This window comes from Arachis ipaensis, chromosome B06 (assembly GCF_000816755.2).
Source record: "Arachis ipaensis cultivar K30076 chromosome B06, Araip1.1, whole genome shotgun sequence".
Lineage (NCBI taxonomy): Eukaryota > Viridiplantae > Streptophyta > Magnoliopsida > Fabales > Fabaceae > Arachis > Arachis ipaensis.
The window spans coordinates 43,015,884-43,026,555 of NC_029790.2; the positions used below are offsets into that span (position 1 = coordinate 43,015,884).

The following is a 10,672-nucleotide window of genomic DNA, read 5'->3' on the forward strand; positions in this document are numbered from 1 at the left end:
AGCCACAACATTTGCAGCAACACTAATTCAAACCCAAGGGAGGAGTGTCAGGCTATCACCCTCAGAAGTGGGAAGGAATTGAAGGAGACCTCTAAGAAACCATAAGAGAAGAATTTGGATGAAAAGAAAAAGGAACAAGATGAAGTTCAAGTTCCCACTCCTAATTCACATCAAGAAGGAGAATTGCTGAAGCCATATGTTCCAAAAGTCCCATACCCTCAGCAATTGAAGAAGAGGGGGGATGACAGCCAATTCTCAAGATTTTTAGAAATCTTCAAGAAATTACAGATTAACATACCCTTTGCTGAAGCAATAGAGCAAATGCCGCTCTATGCCAAGTTCTTGAAGGAGTTGATGACCAAGAAGAGAAGCTGGAAGAACAACAAGACTGTGGTACTAACCAAAGAATGAAGTGCCATCATTCAGCACAAATTACCCCAGAAATTGAAGGATCCTGGGAGCTTTCAGATTCCTTGTATTATAGGGGAAATCACAGTAGAAAAGGCTTTATGTGATTTAGGAGTTAGCATAAATCTGATGTCCTTAGCAATGATGAGAAAAATGAGGATTGAGGAGGCCAAGCCAACAAAAATGGCCCTACAACTAGCATACCGATCATTCAAGTTTTCTCACGGAATAGTAGAAGACTTGTTGGTGAAGGTAGGAGACTTTATCTTCCTAGCAGACTTTGTAGTGTTGGATATGGAGGAAGGAGCCAAGGCCTCTATCATCCTGGGAAGGCCATTCTTAGCCACTGCAGGAGCTATCATCAATGCCCAAAAGGGTGAACTTACCCTTAGACTACATGATGAGAAAATGATATTCAATGTGTTCAAGGCCATGAGTTACCCACAAGACTCATTGAGAGAATGTATAAGGTTGGATTCAATGGAAGCTGTAGTGCAAGAGACTTTTGAAGAGGATGAACTTGAGGGGTTAACAGAAGAAGAGGAATCAGCATCAAGCGAAGAGGCTGCAACAGCTAAGGTTCATGTTCAGGGCACACTAGAGGAAAAGAATGAAAAAAAAGAAGCACCCAAACTTGAACTAAAGGCACTGCCACCCACTCTCAAATATGCATATTTAGGAGAGAATGAAAGTTATCCAGTGATCATAAACTCAGCCCTCAGCCAAGAACAAGAGGAGGAACTACTCCAAGTATTGCAGAAGCATAAGGATGCCATTGGATGGACCCTCGCTGACTTGAAGGGAATCAGTTCGGCCATATGCATGCATAAGATACTGTTGGAAGATTATGCCAAACCCTCCATTCAACCCCAAAGGAGGCTGAATCCAGTCATGAAAGAAGTGGTACAGAAGGAAGCCATGAAGATGTGGCACGGAAGGGTAATCTACCCAATTTCGGATAGCCCATGGGTTAGCCCCGTCCAAGTGGTCCCCAAGAAAGGAGGAATCACTGTAGTACCCAATGAAAGGAACGAACTCATCCCTACAAGAACCGTCACAAGATGGAGGATGTGCATTGACTACAAAAAACTCAATGAAGCTACAAGAAAAGATCACTTCCTACTCTCCTTCATGGATCAGATGCTAGAAAGACTTGCAGGACACGCATATTATTATTTTCTAGATGGTTATTCAGGATATAATCAAATAGTGGTTGATCCAAGAGACCAGGAAAAAACATCATTTTCTTTCCCATATGGAGTGTTTGCATACAAGCGCATGCCATTTGGGCTATGTAATGCACCTGCAACTTTTCAACGCTGCATGCTCTCTATCTTCTCGGATATGATAGAGAAATTTATTGAAGTCTTTATGGATGACTTTTCAGTATTCGGGGATTCCTTTCCTAATTGCCTAAATCACCTTGCCTTGGTATTAAAAAGATGTCAAGAGACCAATCTGGTCTTGAATTGGGAAAAATGCCACTTTATGGTGACAGAAGGAATAGTCCTTGGCCATAAAGTTTCTAACAAAGGCATGGAGGTAGACAGAGCTAAGGTGGAACTAATTGAAAAATTACCCCTACCAAGTGATGTCAAGGCAATTAGGAGCTTTTTAGGGCATGCTGGCTTTTACAGAAGATTTATTAAAGATTTTTCAAAGATAGCCAAGCCCTTAAGCAATCTCCTTGTATCTGATACACCATTTATCTTTGATGAGAAGTGCATGCTAGCATTCAAAAACTTGAAAAAGAAGCTGTCCTCAGCCCCTATCATTACCCCACCTGATTGGAACTTACCATTCGAACTGATGTGTGATGCATCTGATTTTGCAGTTGGGGCAGTGTTAGGACAGAGGAAAGATAATTTGGTGCATGTCATATACTATGCCAGCAAGGTCCTCAATGACACTAAAAGAAATTATACCACTACTGAAGAAAAGGAGTTGCTAGAAATAGTTTTTGCATTTGACAAGTTTAGATCATACCTCATTGGCTCCAAAGTGATTGTTTTCACAAATCACATAGCACTTAAATATTTGTTTGCCAAGCAGAAATCAAAACCAAGACTGATAAGATGGATCTTGTTGTTGCAGGAATTCAATATTGAGATTAGAGACAAGAAAGGAGTGGAGAACAAGGTAGCAGATCACCTATCCAGAATCCCTTGTGATAAAGGTGGAATACATGATGCAAGCGTAAATGAGTTCTTTCCAGATGAGCAGTTAATGACGGTTCACAAAGCACCCTGGTTTGCAGACATTGCCAATTTCAAGGCAACTGGGGATTTGCCTCCAGAGATCAACAAAATCAAAGAAGAAAGCTCATTAATGATGATAAATATTTCATCTGGGATGAACCATATCTCTTCAAGAAGTGTTCAGATGGAATCCTTAGAAGATGCATTTCAGAAGAAGAGGGACGAGAGGTCTTATGGAAATGCCATGGCTCTTGCTATGGAGGCCACTTTGGAGGGAAAAGAACTGCAGCCAAGGTGCTACAAAGTGGATTCTTTTGGCCCACCTTTTTCAAGGATGCCAAAGAACTAGTGAAGAACTGCAATGAATGCCAAAGGGCTGGAAACTTACCCAAAAGAAACGAGATGCCACAGAATTTCATCTTAGAGCTGGAACTATTTAATGTGTGGGGAATCGATTTCATGGGCCCATTCCCAACCTCATATTCAAACAAGTATATCTTGGTGGCGGTGGATTACGTATCTAAGTGGGTAGAGGCTATTGCAACCCCAACAAATAATAATAAGGTGGTCATGAACTTCCTCAGAAAGAATGTCTTTAGCCGGTTCGGAGTCCCACGAGCTCTCATCAGTGATGGAGGGAGCCATTTTTGCAACAGACCATTAGAAGCTCTTCTCCTAAGATACGGGGTAAAACACAAGGTTGCCACACCTTACCACCTCCAAACAAGTGGGCAAACCGAGATATCACACAGAGAGCTAAAAAGGATCCTGGAAAAGACTGTGGGAGCATCAAGAAAGGATTGGTGGAAGAAGTTAAATGATGCTCTTTGGGCATACAGGACGGCATTCAAAACACCAATTGGGATGTCCCCATATCAACTGGTGTATGGAAAGGCCTGTCATTTACCATTGGAGCTAGAACACAAAACAATATAGGCTCTCAAACTACTAAATTTTGATAGCAATGCTGCTGGTGAAAAAAGGGTCTTGCAGCTGCAGGAACTGGAGGAGTTTAGGTCTCAAGCCTATGAAAATGCCAAGATCTATAAGGAAAAGGCGAAGAGAAGGCATGACCTCAATCTGACACCCAGGAGCTTCGAAGAAGGACAGCAAGTGCTCCTCTACAACTCCAAATTGAGACTTTTCCCTGGAAAAATCAAATCAAGGTGGTTGGGACCCTTTCTTGTCACAAAGGTCTCACCTCATGGACACATAGAAATCATGGAAGAAAGCTCAAAGAGGACTTTCACTGTGAACGGACAAAGGCTCAAACACTACATGGGAAACATGGGGGAGAGCCCCAAAATGAAGTATCATCTCAACTAATGGAGAACCCGTCAAGCTAGCGACGCTAAAAGAGTGCTTGGTTGGGAGGCAACCCAACTTAAAGTAGTTTCCTTTTCATGATTATCTCAATAAAGGCTACAAGTAGTTTTTCCTGTATTGTGAGGAGCTAAGTTTGGTGTTGCACACCAAACCAATCCAAGGGTGAATGTGTAATTCTAAGTTTGGTGTTCCACCAAAGATTTCATTGAAAAACATATTGTAACCCTCAGCATGACTAGTCACTAGCTCCAACCAATCAGGGAAACTACTTAACAATAGTTTGGTTTCTAGTTCATAGTTGTTTTCTTAATAAAAGCACATGAGATTCTCTGCATGTATTCGATCTATTACATTAGGCAAGGAACTAAGTTTGGTGTTTACACACCAAATTAAGTTCAGAAATTCACAAGCATACATGCATGTTAACTATTTCTCAAGTGCTTTGGGAACAAGCAACTTCCAATAACTTTGCAGAAATTCAATCAATCTCTTGGAAAAACGATGCACCATCATCCAAGGAGATGAAGAAGGATGCAAAAGCTATGGATGATGACAACAAATGGAAAGCTAGAAATCACCACCAAGAGGTTGTGTTGTTACTTAATTCCATCTGCTTTGGAATGTTTAAATTGGAAGTCTGAATGTGCCCTTGTTGATAGTTATTCTTTAGTTTAAGTCACTAGAATTTAGTGTTTGTTTTCTTTGATTTTGTCATATGTGTGGTGATCTAAGTTCCCTGTTTTCATTTTCATCCTGCTTAAATGTATGCTTATCCTTTAAACTAAATAAAAGAAAATGTTATGAAAAACCAGAGTGGGGTTCATCTTGTAAAGTAAGTTCTCAATGTTTGTGGTGTGGTAATTGGTTAGCTAAGTTGGTTCACCAACAAGGTATACAGGCAACTATATGTTCTGAATCATATGCTTGAAGAACATTCTATGAGACTAGCTAAGCAACAAGATCCTAATAAGAAAAAGGAAAAGAACAGTGAGAGTTTGAAAAAGAAAGAAAAAGAATAAGAAATAAGGCTAGGCACCAAGGGTTTGAATCTTGATGCATGTGTCTGTGGTGTTCTTGTGCAAAGGATCTGCTTGGATGAATAAGTTCTCAGGAGTGCCTCATCACTTGGTAACTTGGGTTAACTAACCCGGGATTATCAACTGAAAATCCACTATCAAGAGCAACCTTGCTACAGAACACTTAGTAACCCAAAGAGATGATGGACACCAAGACCTCAAGAAAAGAAAATAACAAACCATATGCCTGTGGTGGGCATGTATGAGGGAGAGAGACTTGAGGGAGTAGGTCCTTAGGGGTGTTTCAACACCTAGCACCTTGAACCAACTGGTTCGGGAGTGTTGGCTAAAAGCTTATTTTAAAGAGTCGCCCCCTCACAAAGCACTTAGCCTAAGAATGCAATAAACCCTGAAAAGAAGGGGGAGATCAAGGAATAAGGATCTCATAGGATGCAATCAAGCGAGTATTCAAGAGCATGATAAGGACCTGAAAACCAGTAAAGGAATGAACCTAAGTTGCTATGCATGAAACCCCATAAACCAAAAACTTGACTTCTATAATAAGGACTTGTTTCTCTTGTTCTTTCATTCATCATTCTTATGTTTCAGTACTTACTTAGGGACAAGCAAGCTTTAAGTTTGGTGTTGTGATGCCAGGACATCTTGGCCAGTTTCACTGACTTTTTCTTTACTATTTTAGGGGAGTTTCATGCATTTTCTTAGTAAATAAGCAAGTTTTGGGTGAATATACACTTACATCTTGATTCAAGCAAACATTGTGAACTTTACATGATTTCATGAGAATTATGCATGAATAGAATGATAAAATGAATGATGCATGATCTCATGACTTGAAACAAAGCTTTGATGCACCTTGTTTGTTTAATTAAAGGACAAAGGAAGCAAAGAAGAGCCACGTTAGCAGCCATGTTAGTCTCACTAACGTGACCACCAACGTGGAAAGGGAGCAAGCTTGCAACGTTAGTGGTAAAGCTACCACCAATAACGCCTTCGAAAGCCATCATAACCCACGTTAGTTGCTATGTTAGTTACATTAATGTGGAAATTAACGTGGAAGAAAAGAGAAGCTCCAACGTTAGTGGTAAAAGTAAACACAACTAACGTTCCAAAAGGCCACACTTGGCCACGTTAAGAGTCATGTTAATCCAATTAACGTGAACTCTAACGTGGAATAAGAAAGACGATCGCTAACGTTAGTAACACTCACCTTTGTCACTAACGCTGGATCAGGCCGAGATTGCCTACGTTAGTGGTCACGTTAAGACCACTAACGTGAAGGATAACGTAGAGCAAAGGATGATGTGCCAACGTTAGTGACACTACCCTTTGTCACTAATGTTGGAGATAGCAAGCACACCCACGTTAGTGGTGACGTTAATTCCATTAACGTGAAGCACTAACGTGGAAGGAAGGGGCATTTTGAAGCGTTAGTGACAAAGGTAAGTGTCACTGACGCTCTCGAGCTTTGGCATGCCCACGTTAAGGGCCACGTTAGTTACACTAACGTGAATCATTAACGAGGAAAAGAGGGACAAGGAGCAACGTTATTGGTAAAAGTAAGTGTCAATAACACTTGCGAAGGGTTAAGAGGCTACGTTAGTGGTCACGTTAGTACCACTAATGTTGAAGTTAACGTGGATCAACTAGTTTGGAACTTTAGTGACAAAGTTATTGTCACTAACGCTTTCGAACCTAAGTTTACACTTAACGTTAACGCCACTAACGTCCTAACTAACTTCCCATCATGCCTAACTCACATTCTTTCTGCAAGCAAAGCTGAGCCCACTAAAGACTGTAACTACTTCAACTAAAGATCAAGGGCCCATATCCAAGACTTGAAGAGCTAACTAGAAGATCAGAAGAGTAGTATATATAGGGATAGTTTTGAATTAAAAAAGAATCTGGAATTTGGGGAATTACACTTTGTACATTTTACTTTCTCTGCAACTTCTAGTTTAATTTCAGAATGCACTCTTCTCTATCATCTTCTATTTCCAGAGCTATGAACAATTAAACCCCTTTTCATTGGGTTAGGGAGCTCTGTTGTAATTTGATGGATCAATTATATTTTTCATTCTTCTTCCTCTTTTTTTTCTCTTGATTTTACTAGAAAGCTTTCGATCTTAATTCAATTGGTTAGTTGTCTTGGAAAAGAAACTATCCATAATTAGATCTCCTCTGAGCCTTGGAAAAGGGATGAGGAGATCACGCTAGAATTGCTTTCTCATGTTGGACCAAATTGGGGTTTGGATGGATATAGTGACATATAATCCTACCAACACTTTGATTTGGAAATACATGTGGTATAATCACTGACCATACTTCATCTCTTCCCATGAGCAATTAAATCAAGGAATTGGGCAATTGTTCAAGCTTAGAGAGATTGGGTTGCCAAGGAATTGGGATCCAATCACTTAAGATTGCCAAAGAGATCAATGAATGCATTGATTGAGGAAGAGATGAGAATGAACTTGATTCGGAGAATGCAACATCTCCTAAGCCCAATGAATCCCCCATTTTTTATCTTACCCATTCTCTTTACCTTCTGTCATTTACTTTTATGCTCATCTCCCCAAATCCCCATTTAAGATTCTACAATTTACTTTCTGCAAATTTACATTCCGCCATTTATTTCCAGAACTTATATTCTCTGTTAATTACTTTCCCGCCATTTAATTTTCTTCAATTTCTCAACTCGATTTCTGCTTAGCTCAATGACGAACGGATTTTTGACGGTTTAGAATTTCACAAATGAAATCTCGTTGAAGTATAGTCTCTAAACCAACAATAATCCTTTCATGCAAAAATTTTTTTGTCACAAGTACAAACCCCTAAAATCTATAAACCGAAGTATTTAAACCTCGGGTCGTCTCTCAAAGGACTTGCAGGGTAGTGTTCTTGTTATTGGTTATGGACTTGTTTATTTTGGGGTTCTGGATGAGGAATGTGAATAGTAAATGGTAGAAAAACTTTATTCACAAAATGGTCTTGGCAAGGTTTGGTTGTCAAGGGTCTTCATCATTATCACTAGCCACAAGTATGGTAGTTGCAAGGATTAATCCCACTTAGTCATCCTTAAATCGATTAACAAAGGAAAGTCGGAGAGAATGAAGATCTTTGTGCAAGCAGTAGATTACAGACTATGGAAGATCATCCTTGAGGGTCCTCAGTTTCGAACCTCCAAAAATGCCGAAGGAGTCGTGACGAATGGATTTTTGACGGTTTAGAATTTCACAAATGAAATCTCGTTGAAGTATAGTCTCTAAACCAACAATAATTCTTTCATGCAAAAATTTTTTTGTCACAAGTACAAACCCCTAAAATCTATAAACCGAAGTATTTAAACCTCGGGTCGTCTCTCAAAGGACTTGCAGGGTAGTGTTCTTGTTATTGGTTATGGACTTGTTTATTTTGGGGTTCTGGATGAGGAATGTGAATAGTAAATGGTAGAAAAACTTTATTCACAAAATGGTCTTGGCAAGGTTTGGTTGTCAAGGGTCTTCATCATTATCACTAGCCACAAGTATGGTAGTTGCAAGGATTAATCCCACTTAGTCATCCTTAAATCGATTAACAAAGGAAAGTCAAGTGAGTTATATCAATCCTAGTCCATAAGTCCTAGCTTTCCACTAATTGGATTAATGAAGGCTAGAGTTAATGGCTATCAACTATCAATCAATTGGACACTAGTGACTCAAGAAATCCTAAGTTACCTTTTCAAGCCAAGAACATAAAATTCTAGTCTAAAATTCTTCCAAGCATTTAATCAAACACTTGGAAATAAAGAGAACAAGAGTATCATGATTACAAAACCTAGAAACAAAATAAGAGAAATTACAACAAGAGAATAGGGATAGAGAGAGGAACCAAAGTGTAGCAATCATCAATTGAAGGTAGAAGTAGAAGGAGACTTGAATTAAACCTAGAACTATGAGATCCTAATCTAACCCTAATTCCTAATCCTAATTCTAGAGAGAAGAGAGAGCTTCTCTCTCTAACTCTAACTACTTCTAAAACTAAACTATGACTAATGATTAAAAGTAAAAGTAAAGTATGAAAAGTATGTTGATTCCCCTTCAATCCTTGGCTTAAATAGCATCAGAAATGAGTTGGATTGGGCCCACAAGGCTTCTAAAACCGCTGGCCACGTTTGCATTAAGTGGGTCATGTGCCACCATCGGCGCGTCCGCGTACCGTGCGCGTGCGCGCCCCTATGCGCGATGCAACTATGGCAAATCTTATATCGTTTCGAAGCCTCGGATGTTAGCTTTCCAACCCAACTGGAACCGCATCATTTGGACCTCTGTAGCTCAAGTTATGGTCGTTTAAGTGCAAAGAGGTCGGCTTGACAGCTTTCCGGTTCTTTCATTTCTTCATGAGTTCTCCAACTTTTCATGATTTCTTTCTTCATTCCCTTAATCCAATCTTTGCCTCCTAAATCTGAAATCATTTAACAAACATATCGAGGCATCTAATAGAATCAAGGTGAATTAAATTTAGCTATTTTAAGTCCTAAAAAGCATGTTTTCACTCTTAAGCACAATTAAGGGAGAAGTTATAAAACCATGCTATTTTATTGAATAAATGTGGGTAAAAGTTGATAAAATCCCCAAAAATCAATACAAGATAAACCCTACAAATGGGGTTTGTCACTCAACTAGAACATTCTTCTAATTAAAGTTTCTTGACCAATCAATCCCTGTGGGATTCGACCTCACTCTATTGTGAGTTTTTACCTGACGACAATTCGGTATACTTGCCGAAGGGAAAATTTTTGAGAGTCAAGTTTTCGTGCATCAACTATACCACACACATTCATAGATCAAAGTATTGGTAGGATTATATGTCACTATATCCATCCAACCCCCAATCTAATCCAATGTGAGAAAGCAATTCTAGCATGAATTCTTCATCCCTCTCTCAAGGATCCGAAGAATTCCAATTATGGATAGCTTCTCACTCAAGACAACTATCCAATTGAGTTAATACCGAAAGCTTTCTAACAAAAATCAAGAGAAAAGAAAGAAGAAGAAGATGAAAACTATTATTGATCCATTGAATTACAATAGAGCTCCCTAACCCAATGAAAGGGGTTTAGTTGTTCATAGCTCTCAAAATAAAAATTGGAATTGAAAGATACATTCTAGAAAATTAAAACAGAAAAATGAAAAGTGCAATCGAAAGTAAAGTCCCAAAAGAAAGGGTACAAAAGTCCTTCCAACTTAAATTCTAAGCTATTTATACACTCTCTTCTATTAATCTTCAATCTCTAAATTGGGCTTTTGGCCTTTATGGAATTGGGTTGAAATGGCTCCAATTGGTTTCCCTTGCTGTTTGAGAAGAGATCTGTTTGAATTACAGAGTTCTGATGCTTCAAGTTGGAGTCAACGTTTGAGGGCCAACGTTGACTCAAACGCCCTTCTCAAAAACCAGAAGGATTTGTTGTCATTGGCGTTTGACTCAACGTTGGAGGGACAACGTTTCGCTCCCACGCGTACGCGTGCTCTGCGCGTTTGCGCACAAGGGGTAAAAATGCTCATCCACGTGTGCGCGTGCGCGTGGATGCAAGAATTTCATTTTCCAATTTTAAAAACATGTAGGGGAGTGTCGGACTCAGCGTTGGACTGGCAACATTTTCTCCAACGTTGACATATCCACGCGTGTGCGTACTCCACGTGTACACGTGAAGGCTATGATTTGGTT

General features: G+C 39.6%; 1 pseudogene; it reads left to right on the plus strand.

The window, feature by feature from the left end:
* On the plus strand, nucleotides 817–2,807 carry LOC110263743 (annotated as a pseudogene).